Below are 13,843 nucleotides of genomic sequence, written 5' to 3' on the forward strand. Positions count from 1 at the left end.
GAAAAAGGAAACAGATTAACACATATTATGGAAGCCCATATAGCTACTTACCTCAAGCAGCTCTTCGAGCTGCACATAGGTAAGTTCTTCATTAAAAATGGCCTCGCTAGTCTTAATTGTGTTATTATAAATACAAACTCCCACCTTAAAAATAATATTGATATTTTTTATTTTATCGTAGAGGGTAGTTTAAACTTTATTTCTTGCTAAAGCATGGATAACGGAGAATGCAGAACCAGATATAATTGCAACTTTACCCGCAGATTAAAACATCCTGTGGAATATCAACAAGTCAGAAAACAAAGTGAGAGGTTTGGGGACCTGTAGTCCAGTGACTTAATATCCTGGACTTTCCAACATGGCCGTGGATGTGGGACAAGGCACGAAACACTCCATCGGCTCTCGATGACGTCACGCAGCTGACAGGTGGAAGGGACTTAACAAGAGATGAAGGGGGAGCTAAAAGAAATGTGCCTCAATCAGTGGAGTGTGTCAGAAGTAGGAGGAGCAGAACAATAGTGGCACCAGAGCAAGAGCAACTGAGAGAAGAAGACGGGCAGAGGAATGCTGAGGGAGATGTCGGAGAACCTGCTGGGGGAAAGGAGACGGAGAGGAGTAACCCGAGTCATGCGTTTATGTCCAGCTGTCCAGGGGACCAGGTGGACGCGGCAGCACCAAATGCTGTGACCTAGAGGATCGCAGCCACAGGCAAGCCCCATGGGCTGAGGCAAACAACCTACAGAGATGCTGGGCGGGACTCCGGAGCACCAAGTAGTGCAGTACACTGAACTGAAGTGTGCGAGTGTTGGCCTTTAATGGGTGGGGCTACTGGTCATGGAAAAGAATTTGCCAGGGTGTGAAGCACAGATGCCGATTATTACAGAGTGTTGTAGGAATAAACATTGGCACTGAGACAGCCACAAGTGGTGACAATAAGGGAAAAGGAGCCTAATCTAGTGCACTATCTTTCCCTATCCTTTATTTTTGAGGGCCGCTGTAAGCCTTCCTCCCCAACCCTCCTCAGAAGACAGCAGAGGCAAGGAGACCCGGAGGGAACTACATGGACTATCAGATACTGGTGACAGTGGACCAAACCAGGAGTTGGGGACCTTGTGAGTGGTCAGGGAACCAGGGGCAAGGAATAAACTATAATAAAGGTCTGATAACTCCCACTACAGTGTCAGGGTTGTCTGTTACAGCTAGGCACAGTGACTATAGGGCATCCTAAAAATAAATGTCTAAGGTGGTTCCTATACCAACCCAAAGTATCTTTCCAAGTAAGTGAAGATTTTATAATAACAGTATTTCTGGTTTATTGTACCCCTAATGCTACTAAGTTTCAAGAGGATTTTTAGTGAGTGCGTGCTTACTTGAACAAGATTTCTCATTGTACGTGATTTTAATTTAAGGATGGATGACCAGAGAATCCATTAGCCAAGGAATTTGAGGATACTCTGTCTTTCTTTTTGTTGTTGCATCACATACGAGAAAGGTCAATATCTCAATAAACCTTGTTCTCTTGCTTGCAGATAGCAATTTGCAGATCAAACCTTGTATGTGGGCTGATCTCTATCAGATATTGTGAAGCATTCCCTTGCTTAAAATAGGCCCTCAGCCCTGCGAGCTGACTCTTAACCAGCGTCTAGCAGATTTTATTGCAGAGGACTATCCACTTCAACAGAGTCCTTTTCTTCACAGCCTCACACTTCTTTGCTGTACAGAACCCCACAAAAAGCTGATCATACACCCGATAGTCCTTGGTATGATCACTGTTTCTTGGGTCCAGCCAATGAAGTCTCTCGTACTTGTTTGAGGTGAAAAGCACAGCAAAGACGCAGGAACAGTGATGGATTGTCACACGTGGAAAGGAGTCACAAATTTTGACAAGAAGGCCACCCGACTCCTCAGCATCAGTTTGTTTGGAAAAAAAAGATGGCAAAGGGCAGTTCTACCAAAAGTGTGTGATGTTCACTTAAGTGAGGAGCTAAAGTTATTGCAATGGGAAAGACAGTCTTCAGAGCGAGAAGACACAAAGCACAGCTGTTTACTAGCTCAAAGGGCATACACAAGAGGAAGGGCAAGACCAAATTAAGTTTCCCCCTGTGGTATCACAAATGGCTGGGAGGGAACGTGTGTTAAACCTTTAATAAAGAGCATCACAACAAGTGATTTAAAAAAAGGACAATTGATCTGTAAGTGCCAAAAGGCTCGACAAATACCCTTTAGTAGTGCACACAGAAAGGGCTTGCTGGACCACTGACAAAACATCAAAAAATGTGGCTTTCATAGTACCTCTCTTGTGGACTTCACACGAGGCCTCACAATTGTCCCAGAGCCTAGCATAAGACTTCATTGAAGGACGCTTTGCGGCAAGGATGACATCCACCACTTTGGGTGGCAAATCGAATGCAGTTAATTAAGGCTGCACAATCTCCATTCATGAAGATAAATAATGTGCAGTTTCAGCCAAAAGGACTCCGCCAAGCTGCTCTGACATAAAATCCTCCCAAAGTGGTAGCCTGATCAGAGGACAGAAGCTTATGCCCAGAAGCTCCGGGTACCACACTCCATGGCCAATCTGGAGTCACTAACTTGACTCCGGCTAGGTTATTCCCTTATATTTTCAGAATTTGGGGCAGGGTAGAAAGAAGTCCTGTGTTCCATTCCAGACAGACTGCATATCTGAGCGAGTCTCTCCGTAGAAACTTCCAAACACGAATCCATTGACATTTCGTATTCAAAAGTGGTGAAAAGATCTAGCAAAGGTACTCTCCACTGCCGGAAGATGCCTTGTGACACCTCGGAATGCAGATGCCCTTCGTGATCCGCAAGACCCCAGAGAATTCGTTATTCTGCCCAGGCAAGCATAGAGTCCACCAAATAGTTCAGGACCAGATAAATGCCTTGATACCAGCCAGGTCCGTAGCAGCAGAGCCTCCTGGCACAGGACCCACTGTGCCCTGCTTGTTGCAGTACCAGGACAGTGGTGTAGTCTGTGGGAACCTGCACCAGCAGCCTCCCTTTGATAGCCTGTACGAAGACATTCAGCGCTAGATCAGATGAATGGCCCAATGCTCCAGCAGATTCATATGTAGCTAGGTTTCCTCCAAAGTCCAGTGTTCTCTACCTCCCCCAGGTGGACACCCTAACCCAGCAGTGACGCATCAGTGACCACCATCAGCTCTGGGTGGGGAAGGGAAAGGGGGGGGGGGGAGATATGCTGCTGGTCCAATTGCAGCTGATCAGCCACCACTCCAGAACATGCACAGTCTCCTCTAAAATTTAAATGGCATGCGACAGGTTTCCTTGATGCTGGGACCATCAGGACTTGAGATTCCATTAAAGAAAACTGCATATGCCACCTGGTGTAGTTGATAAATAAGATGCAGGAGGCTAAAAGTTTCAGAAGTTTCACAGCTGCTCTCACAAGATCTAGATCTGAGGCTGAAACATTGGGACCATAGCTCAAATGTCCTAGACTTGCTGTAACAGGCAAAAGGGCCTGAGCTGTACCGTGCCCCAAGACCACTTCAATGAAAGGAAACCTCTGCAAAGGAGTCAGGTGCAACTTCAGCTCGTACATCGAGAACCCCAACAATGTTAAGAGGACTGCTGTTGTCTGGAGGTGGTTTAAGATCAACTGTGGCAAGTCCCCATTTAACAGCCAGTCATCAGACTAGGGGAAAACTGGCATCCCAAATGTCTGAAGATGGGCAGCAACCACTGCTATCACTTTTGAAAGACCAAGCAAACTGAAAATGTTCTTGGCCTACCTTGAACTGCAGGTAACGTCTGAGGGATTGCAGTGCAAGTATGGAAATATGCATCCTGCAGGTCCAAGGTTACCATCCAGTCAGCAGAATCCAGGGTAGGCACAACCTGAGCCATCCTGAGTATTATGAACTTGTCCTTCTCTAGGATAGCATTCAGAAAGTGAAGATCTAAAATAGGCCAAACCCTCCATCCTTCTTTGCATAAAAAAATAGCAAGAGTAACAAGTTGTCATTATCTCAGAGTCCGGAACCCTCTCTATGGTTCATTTGGAGAGTAAATCTCACATATCCTGTATTAACTTGCATCAAAGCTGTTCTATTATGGCGGAAGAGGCCATGGGGTGGAAAGAAACAATAGGGCATAGCCATGCTGAACGATCTGGAGGACACGCGTCAGATGTGATGCATGCCACCTTAGGAAAAAATGCTGAATTCTGCCTCCCACAGGGTGGGTGTGTACCACTAATGGCAAGGTAATGTGGCTTGGGGGCCGCTACTTCAAAAGACGCGGAATGGGAAGACTTATGTCTAGGGTGACATGCAGGTTGCCTGCAAAATCCACGTCTCCATCCTCAAAGGGCAAAAGTGACTGCGGTAAGGACCCCCTGATGTAGCCTTTAATTGCCTAAGCTGGTAGGAAATAGTATGGCAATGACCAAAAGGCACAAGAATTGTACTATGGATCTACTGTGCTTGAAACGTTCCCCTTTGTGAATGTCGCTGTAAATATATTTTAAGAGCAGGCAGTGGTCCAATGGACCACTGCCCACTCTGAAAAAATGAAACCAAATTGTTTCATTATTTTTTTGAATTGCAACTCGTTTTCCTTTAAGGAAAACGGGCTGCAATTCAAAAAATAAAAACTGCTTTATTAAAAAAAGCAGTCACAGACATGGAGGTCTGCTGTCTCCAGCAGGCCACCATCCCTGTGAGTGCAGGGACTCGCTATGGGGTCGCAATTTGCGACCCACCTCATTAATATTCATGAGGTGGGTCTTTGCGACCCCATAGCGAGTCGCAGAAGGTGTCTGAGACACTTCCTTCACTTCCCTTCAAAGCCGGAGCCCCACCCACCTAAGATCACCACCTATGTGTACTGTGCAGGCATCACCTCGCGCCAGTCCTACAGCTACCCTCGTGGTCTTATATCAAACACGACACCCCTCTTATTCTCTCTTTCCTGCACTGTTCAGAGATCACCTCCCCTCCAACCCCGAAATAGAATCCACCATCTCCCGAAGAGTTTAAGGCGGAATTCAATCTTCATTGGCCTCTGTTTTTCAGATATGTCCAAATCCGCATGCCTTGCTCGCCTATAAGGAAGAGCTGATGGGGGTCCCGAGTTCAGCTCCCTGGAGGCTACATTTGTACATAAGCCCCTAGGTTTTGGGGTGGGGGTTCCCAGATATACCGTTCACTGGTTCCTAAAGCACTAGATTCTTTAAACGTATTAAATTTAGTTATTTTCATAGGACTTATTTTAGCCCAAACAAGTAGTGGAGAACGGGATGCAACAGTGACACCAGGTTTGAGATGTGGGGACACCCCAGGCACCTTTTATCACGTGGTTCTGGAAGTGCCCATCCATTCAGGGATATATTCTGTCATTGTTGCATGTTTGTTTTTACATGCCACAAAATAAATAAAACAGTTGAGTCAAAAAAAATAAAAGAATTACACATCTTAGGTGGATGAGATTTTCAAATACAATTGAGTTTCAACAGCACATATATGAGATGTTAGTATGAGGGAGGAATGTGCATGTACAGCTTGAAAAGGGTGGGAGAAAGACTAGAACCTTGAGGTGCTCTTTGGAGAATTGAGACAGTGTAAGAGGAAGTTGGCCATTTCCAGGTATTGACAAAAAAGTTACTTATTTATTATAATAATATAATATAATAATAAACGTTTCTAGTGGGTACACAAATGTTCTTGCAGATTTCTTCCAGGCTTCCAACTGATCCAGAATGTTTTTCCCTAGCAATAATTTCCAGTGCTGCCAAGGGGCTCATTTGGCTTTAATCTCATATCCAACTCTGGACATGATAATACTGGAGCAATATTAGTTTAGTTTAGTTTATAGATTTGTAGAGCGCATGGCTAACCGGGGGCATCCCAGCGCTAAAGTACACCATGAATGTCGGAAGAGCCAGGGGAAGCAGATTAAGTGGGAAAGAGAGTGTTTTTCAACTTCCTCCTAAAGAGAAGTTCAGAGGATTCCTGACGGCATTCAAAGGGCAGGGCATTTCAGAGCCGAGCAGCCCTGATGGAGAACGAATTACCTCCCCATGATCTCTTGACCGAAGGGATGTAAACCTGTCGAGAAGAACGAGATCTAGAAGGTCTAAGGGGTGAGTAAAGAAAGATCCGTTTTCTAAGGGAAAGGGGACCCTTATTGTGTAAGGCTCTGTGAACAAGACACAGAGCTTTAAACTGAATGCGCTGCTTAATCAGGAGCCAATGAAGAGCTGCAAGTGCTGGTTTAGCGGAAAGATGCCTTGGGGTATTCATGAGAAGTCTAGCTGCCACGTTCTGCGTAACCTGCAGCCTCTTTATTACATAATCTGGAGAACTAAGATATAGAGAGTTCCCGTAGTCCAGGCGGGAGAGAACTAGGGCTTGTACAAGAATTCTTCTGGCAGCGAGTGGCAGAAATCCAAGAATCTTCCTGACACTTCTAATTAAGCCGAAGCAGATCGAGGAGATTCTTTTAGCTTGTGGCTCCATAGTTAAGCGTGGGTCAAGCAGAAAGCCGAGGCTTTTTACTTGTGTTATTGGAGGAGGGAGGCTGTTAAAAGCCTCAGAGTACATAGCCAGAGGGGCGGTAGGGGCACCATTACCTATAATCATTACCTCTGATTTGCTGTCATTAAATTTCAGTTTCGACACGGTCATCCAGTCCTCAATATCTTTCATGCAGTCGGCCAGGTTGGCAGAGGGGGAGTCCCTACTACTAGAGAGGAAAACTACCAATTGCGTGTCATCAGCATAAGTGACCATAGAGAGGTTATAAGGAGCGACTACTGTGGCCAAGGATGACAGATAGATGTTAAACAAGGTGGGGCTTAAAGATGAACCCTGCGGGACTCCACAAGATAGAGAGAGACCTGACGTCAGACAAAAAAAAGAGCGATCCAAAACTTGAAAGGATCTTCCCGTGAGGAAGGAGGAGAGCCAGGCAAGGGCTGGACCTCCTAACCTTATCTTGGAAAGTCTATCAAGGCATTAACGGGCACACTGCTGTCAGTTCTTGAACTTTTTCCATACCCCATAAAGGAGTATGAAGCACAAACCTTTTACATTTCTTAGGATCTTATTAGTCACAACACCCTCCTCAGGGGAGAAGGGAGGATAATGAGGAATCTCAGGAAGATTGGGTATCCAACAGAAATATTTTTACTAAAGAGAACCTTTTCTTTTGATGGATAAATCTGCCTGCAGATTCCTCACCTTATGAAAAAAAAATCAAAAGTAATACCCTCCTTTCCCCTGTACCAGAATGGACATGAATGCCCTCTGGAGGCCAAGGTATAGCAGACAGATTGGCAACTGGTGCATCTGGTAACCACCCTATTTTTCTAAGCTCTGGTGAATTCCACCACAAGTTGGTCCTCCAATCTGTCCTGATAAGCAAGGTTGATGTATTAAGAGACCACACATCTTGGCGTCAATGCTCTTGCTCCTTGCCCTTTTCTGGATGTGGAAGAGAAAAGAAAGATGGAGGTGTAATGGACTGGCCCTATGAAATGCAAAACCCACCTTGGATAAGAAGGACGGGCAGGTGTGAAGAACCATTAGAGTAGAAAACTGTGAAAGGAAGAAAACCAAAAGAGCCTGGGGTTCTCAGACTCTATGAGCAGAAGTTAATGCCACTAACAAAATTCATTGTAAGAAGTTTAAACAGGGAAGACTAATCAGTTAGGCACACAAATAGAGATAGTGCCTTCATAAATCCCTTAACTGTAGCCACTTCCACACACTGTTTACAAAGGACAACACAAGGCATCAGAGGCATGACATTTACTTGATTTGCTGTCTTTCAACTAGCACCAAAGAACACATTTATCCTAGTGGCCTACATAGATGGTTTGGTAGCAAACTTTGTGGCTACTAAGATGATCTAAGACACCGAGGGATGGCTCAGAAAAGCAACATGTTTTGGATGGCTCCAATGAAGGGGAGCCGTTGTGAAGGAATCAGGCATGACTTCGGCATGCTTGATGGAAAAAGCCCAACTATGTTAACAGCTCAGCTGTCTTTAGGAGGTAGTTTACAACAGTTTGAGCTGAACCCACCTTCAGAAATCATTTGCTGAGGTAGGGGAAGACTGGTATTACTAACCTGTACAGATGGGCAGCAACCACCACCATTATCTTTGTGAGCACTCAAGGAGCACTGGAAATGCCAAAGGGAAGCACTGCGCACTGAAAGTGCTTTTGGCCTACTTGAAACCACAGGTTGCATTTGTGAGACTGGAGGATGGGGATGTGGAAATAGGAGTCTTGCAAATCCAACACCACCATCAGGTCTTCTGGGCCCAGGGCAGATAGATAGAACTTGGGCCAATGTGAGCATTCTGAACTTGACCTTCTGGAAAAAGAAGTTCAAAGGGCACAGATCGAGAATAGGGCGGGTGATGGGGTTCTAAAGCCTGGGCTGGAGGTTGCACCTAAGGACCAGGACGATGTTGGCTTGATCCCAACCTCTATCTTAAAAGGATTGGGAGGCATATTGATACTGAGATATGTAGTGATATTGCTTCAGCTAGTATCCCAGTATTACCTCACTAGTGAAGGCTCTGGACAGCAAGCAAGAAGCTTTAGTGGTGACATCCTCCTTTTGTGATCAAGTCCCTATTTCCGCTGCTTCATCTTCATCCAATGACAACAAAAACTCTTTGCCACAGCACCGAGCCAGGGGCCCGGCTCCTCACTGACTCTGACTCCAAAGACAGCTGCTGAACTCTCTTGAAATAGTTTCAGGGTCCCAGCGTGTGGCTTTGATTCCGGTCCTCCTTGCTTGAGGGTGGGGGTTGGAGCTCCCCTACCTTAAACAGTATGTGGTCCACACCGTTCATGCAGCCACATGCCCTTCTGGTTATTCTAAGTACTGTGCTATACCCCAAGTAACTATTACCAAACTGGGCAACCAGCAGATGTTATGCACCCCTTTCACACAGACCAGCCACCACTCCATTTCAATGCTGTGCCACAGTAGTTCTTGCTAAAGATTGGACTGCTTGCTGTTTGTTTGCTACCTGGCCTTGTTTCAGTCCTATCCACTCCTCACCCCCCTACCCTCTTAGCCCAGTCATCACTTCAAGCCTACCTAAGATTGAGACATTATTGTAGAGTAGTGGGACTCTTGGTTTCATTTTCCTTATGCTGAGTGGCACTTGGCATAAAACTCCTCCCCGTCGCTGCATACTCTGTCCTCATCCCACCGGCTACAACTTAATCTCATGTAACATTGGGGGCATGTACACTCCTGTATGTTGCTATAAAATACACTCCTTCCTCAGCCGTAAAGGGACCCACTTTACCTGCCTCTAAGAGACCCACAGGGTCCCAGCAGAAGGTCTCAAACTCCAAAAACATTGGTGAGACCAATTTTTCTCCAAAAGCTACTCACCTTTTGCCAGGCATGCCATGATAGGGGTTTGTGCTTGAGTTCCCGTCTCCATGACGTTCACTATTGTCGATCCTGTGACCATTTGTAATGGTGATGGGTGCCTTGGATGGTTTACCAATGTGTGCTGGGTAATATCTACACCCTGAATACTGACAAGCCTGCATTCTTGTCTCTGGTTACCTTTCTCCCCGGGTGCACCTCCATTGGTTCTTCAGTGAAGACATTTATGCTTATCTTAGATAGGTCACATCCTCCTTTTTCCTAGGCCCTGGCGGTTAGCACTGCCCATTCGTTGAATGACTGTTTGGGATGCTGGGCTCTTACTGGTGTATGGAGACAACATAATCTGGCACTTCAACTTCCCTCTTTCCTCTTTGTACTGTTTGACCGTATACTAACTACAGCATCACTCTGTCCATCATTTACTCACACTCACACTCACAACCTAGGTAGCAATATATCTGGCAATAATCTAGTGACAGACACACATTTCAGTGGGGTCATGTTATCCTGCTCATCTCTACTTGGTTTTGCAGTAGGTGGTACATATGCTACCACCCCATTCCCCCCCCCCCCCACTGCCTACCCCAGCTCACCCCCCCACCTTAGGAAATCCCTGGCATCTGTCATCGGTGACTATTCTGAACTCAATGAAGGATCTGCTTCTTCCCACTCCAATAAGTGAGATGCTCTCAATTTCACCATCCACTGTCAATGCATCCACAAGGCCTCAGCACCCACAGGCAGCTTGAGAGAGACCTCACACTGGCTGAGGTTAACGCCAAGGAAATACAGAGACACAGTGCAACAAATGCATCTTTTGAATATGCTCTTAGCGTGGCCTGAGATGCTGAAGCTCCTTCATGGGAGAAGCTGCACCGCTTTGATTAAGTTTATACACTGTCAGAGCTCATTCTAAGTCAAGTCAGCTCAGCTCCTTACCTGAATCGCTACTCTTCTCAAGCTCCCATCACAGAACTCACAGTCGAGGCAGATGTTCTAGCACACTTGCAGCAGGAAATCTAACTTTGTTTCAGAGACTATTAGTGTCTCTATGATGACCTCCCGCCACCAATGTAGCAGCTAACCTCCCTCCCACACTGTAGCCTGTCTGCCACACCTCGCCCTTCAACTTTCCCCCACAAGACCATGAAAAGCAAGATGCCTCAATTTACTTACAACTAATTAAGGCTGCCACTCACAATCTCTCAGCAGTTAAGATGCTGGGGTCAGACAGGCTGCCCATGCACTTCTACCATACTTATTTGGGACTTGTCACCCCTCCACTAGCTTAACTCTATGCAGACTGTAAAGGGACATTCTACTGCTATCTAAAAAAAAGTTCTGTTGGTCCCTATGCTGGAACCTGGGCGCCATCCAAACTATCCCTCCTCCTGAAGGCCCATAGCAATTCTTAATTCTGACTCCAAGATAATGGGCCAAGTCCTGCCTACTAATATCCTCCACTAATCCACTGTGATCAAAACAGGTTTATTCCCTCCAGAAAAAAATACTGAGCTCAACCTACGCTGCTGCTACAGAATCCCTGAGGCAGCTCCTCAAATGTGGCAGAGATCTACGGCTCTCAGCCTGGTCTCGAAAAAGCATTTGATGCTGAGATTACCTTTTTGAGGGCCAGTGTTGATTTGGCTTTGGTCCCATCATTATCCGCCTTGCACAGTTACTTTTTTCGTGACCAACTTGCTTGGGTCTGCTTTGGGAAATCCATTGCTCCCTCTTTTGACGTGGTCTGGGAAACATGGCAGGGTTATCCTGTGTCGCCACTCTTATTCAGTCTTGCTATGGAGCAGTTAGCGATCAAGCTTCCATTGTCCAGAGTGAGCTGGAGAAATCCCCTGCCAGACAAGATACGTGCAGTCTCCATATATGCTGGCAACTCCTACTTTACCTCAAGGATTTCTAAGCCTGAACCCCTGAGCTACAATATCTTTTTGAAGACTGTGGACGCTTTTGGCCTCAGGGTTGATTGGTCAAAATCATGTGCTTTTTCTTTAAACCTGAACAGACCTAGGTGGGGCCCCTTACGGTAGGAGGGAACGTTTTGTTACTTTGGAATCTGGATCTAGAAAGTAACGTGACTAGCGTAGTGTCAGCCATTTTCTCTGAGATCTCATTCTAGAGATCCCCTCCCCTGTACCAGACCGGTGGTCCTTCCCCATCACCTATATTAATTTGCCATCCAAGTTTTTCTGGACCTAGAAGGCTCATGGCTAATTTAATCCGGCACACACATAAAAGGAGAGTGACAACTGCCAAACTCCACCTTCTGGTAGACTCCAGCGGACTGGGATCCCCACGTTTTGAGCTCTACTAAGCAGCTCAACTTCAAGAGGCTTGCAGGATTTTCCCTTGAGGAGGCAGCCTTACAGTTGCTGCCCTGTCAGGCGAGAGGCATAAATACTCTGCTTTTTACACCCTCTTGCCACCCTTGCTCTTATTCTTGTCACCTCAGGGTGACATTATGTTATTACTCACATGCACTTACCCTCAGCAAGATAGCAATATTTTATGCCCTGGCTATCCCCCTCCTTGGCCTTTCTATTCCCACAGGTGCCATTGAGCTCAGAGATCTTAACTCCCGGCACAAGTCAAACTTGAATATGCTGGGCGATCTATATGAAGATGGCTGTGTTCTTTCCTTTAAGGAGCTCACTGATAAATTTGATCTGCACAGAGGACAATGTTTACCATAGAATACTATCTGACATGCTTTGTACAAATTGTGGTCTTTTGCAGATTAATCCCCTGAAACCATTACTTTGTTCAAGCACTTCACATGCTGGGTCATAGGAGTAGTCATACTTCCTAGTTCTGCAAATGCCTCATACAACACACTTCCGCAAAGCTGTCCCAAATCAGGGACAAGTGAGATATATGATACACCAGAGCCTTTCACAAGGAATGGGCCCTGTTTAGTATCATGCAATGTGAAATTTACATTGATACAATACTATACTGAACAGAGCCTTAATTTCCCCAGAGGCCCTTAAGTGCTTCCCACAAGCTACTGCCTCTTGCCCCCGTTGTCTGGACCTAGTGACTGAATTCACACATGCTTTGGACCTGCCTGTGTCTTAGACCATTCTGGACATATATTACATACCTATATTACTCCTTCATCACAACCAAACCTATTCCCTCAGAATGGACTTCCATAACTCCTGGGAATATACAAGCACTCTTAAAAGGATCACACGGCCTCAAGTTTGGCCAACATGACCCTCCTCCTGGGTAAACACATGATTGTGTCACATTGGAAGTCTAAGTCTTCCCCCTGTTTGAGGCATAGTGGCAAGTCCTTTTAAAATGGGCTGAGGTCGAAGGATTAGCACTGTGCAGGGAGGAGGCCAGAGGCCTTCCATAAGGGCCCCATATAACAGCATCATGCAACAGTCTTCTACACCACCTGAAAACAATGCTCCCCTCAAGCAAGTGGAGTCATTGGATGGCTAGAGCTACTTTATAGCACTAACTGAACCAACTATGTATGCTCCGCAAAATTACTGCCCATCACTTCCCGCAAAGTATTTTAAAGCTCCACATTCTCAGTCCACTCATCCTTAAGCACTTACTAGCTCCTTCATTCTCAAAGGCTCCTTAGGCGCCACTCAGATCTTTAACCTACTTCTCTCTTTTCACCCCCTTTTTTACTCATTTCTTACCCTAGTTATAAGACTTGGCTAAATATGCCAACATAGTTGTTTATTATTGCCACTGCCATTATCTGTACTATATATTGCAAAACATTAATTGAGCATTATTAGAGTTGTTGCATACAAACTTGTTGTGCATTGCTACTTACCTGTAGCTATTCTATATACCTGTTATCACAAAATGTTTAAAATAAAACACATTTATAATGCTTGTTCGTGAAAAAAGATGCCTCGATTAGAAATAGTGTTTGGTGAATGTGTGTGGAGTTGGCCAAGTGGCTGCTACACATATCGGCCAGGGGAATGTTCCCAAGAGAAAGGCCATAGTTTCAGCTTTCTTCCAAGTAGAGTTTGCTCTGAGTGTTACAGGTAGGGCTCTTTTGGCCTGTAATTGCAAGTTTGAATTCAGCAGGCTATCTATCTGGCAATACCTACTTTAGATATAAGCTGATCCTTAGTAAAGGCTACAAACAGCTGGGTTGCCTTTCACAAAGGCTTAGTTCTGTCAATCTAGTACATAAGAGCACGTCTAACATCTAAAGTGTGGAGGACTCTCCTTGCTACCGAGTCTGGTTGAAATAAAAAGACTAAGAGCGCTATTGTTTGGTCAAAGTGAAAGAGGAAAACCACTTTAGGCAGGAACTTAGGGTTGGTTCTGAGTACTACCCTACCTGAATCAGGGATTACTGGAGTGCGAGGGCCTGTACATCTCTACTGCACTTAAGAGAGGTTATAGCCACAAGGAAAGCTACTTTCCTGGAAAGG

The 13,843-nt window shown here is 45.5% G+C and overlaps 1 protein-coding gene across 1 annotated transcript in view; it reads right to left on the reverse strand.

The window, feature by feature from the left end:
• The window catches only part of MTM1 (myotubularin 1), a 411,360-nt gene that overhangs the window by 122,146 nt on the left and 275,371 nt on the right, over nucleotides 1-13,843 (reverse strand). The window lies entirely within an intron of this gene.

This window comes from Pleurodeles waltl, chromosome 2_1 (genome assembly GCF_031143425.1).
Source record: "Pleurodeles waltl isolate 20211129_DDA chromosome 2_1, aPleWal1.hap1.20221129, whole genome shotgun sequence".
Taxonomy (NCBI): Eukaryota; Metazoa; Chordata; class Amphibia; order Caudata; family Salamandridae; genus Pleurodeles; species Pleurodeles waltl.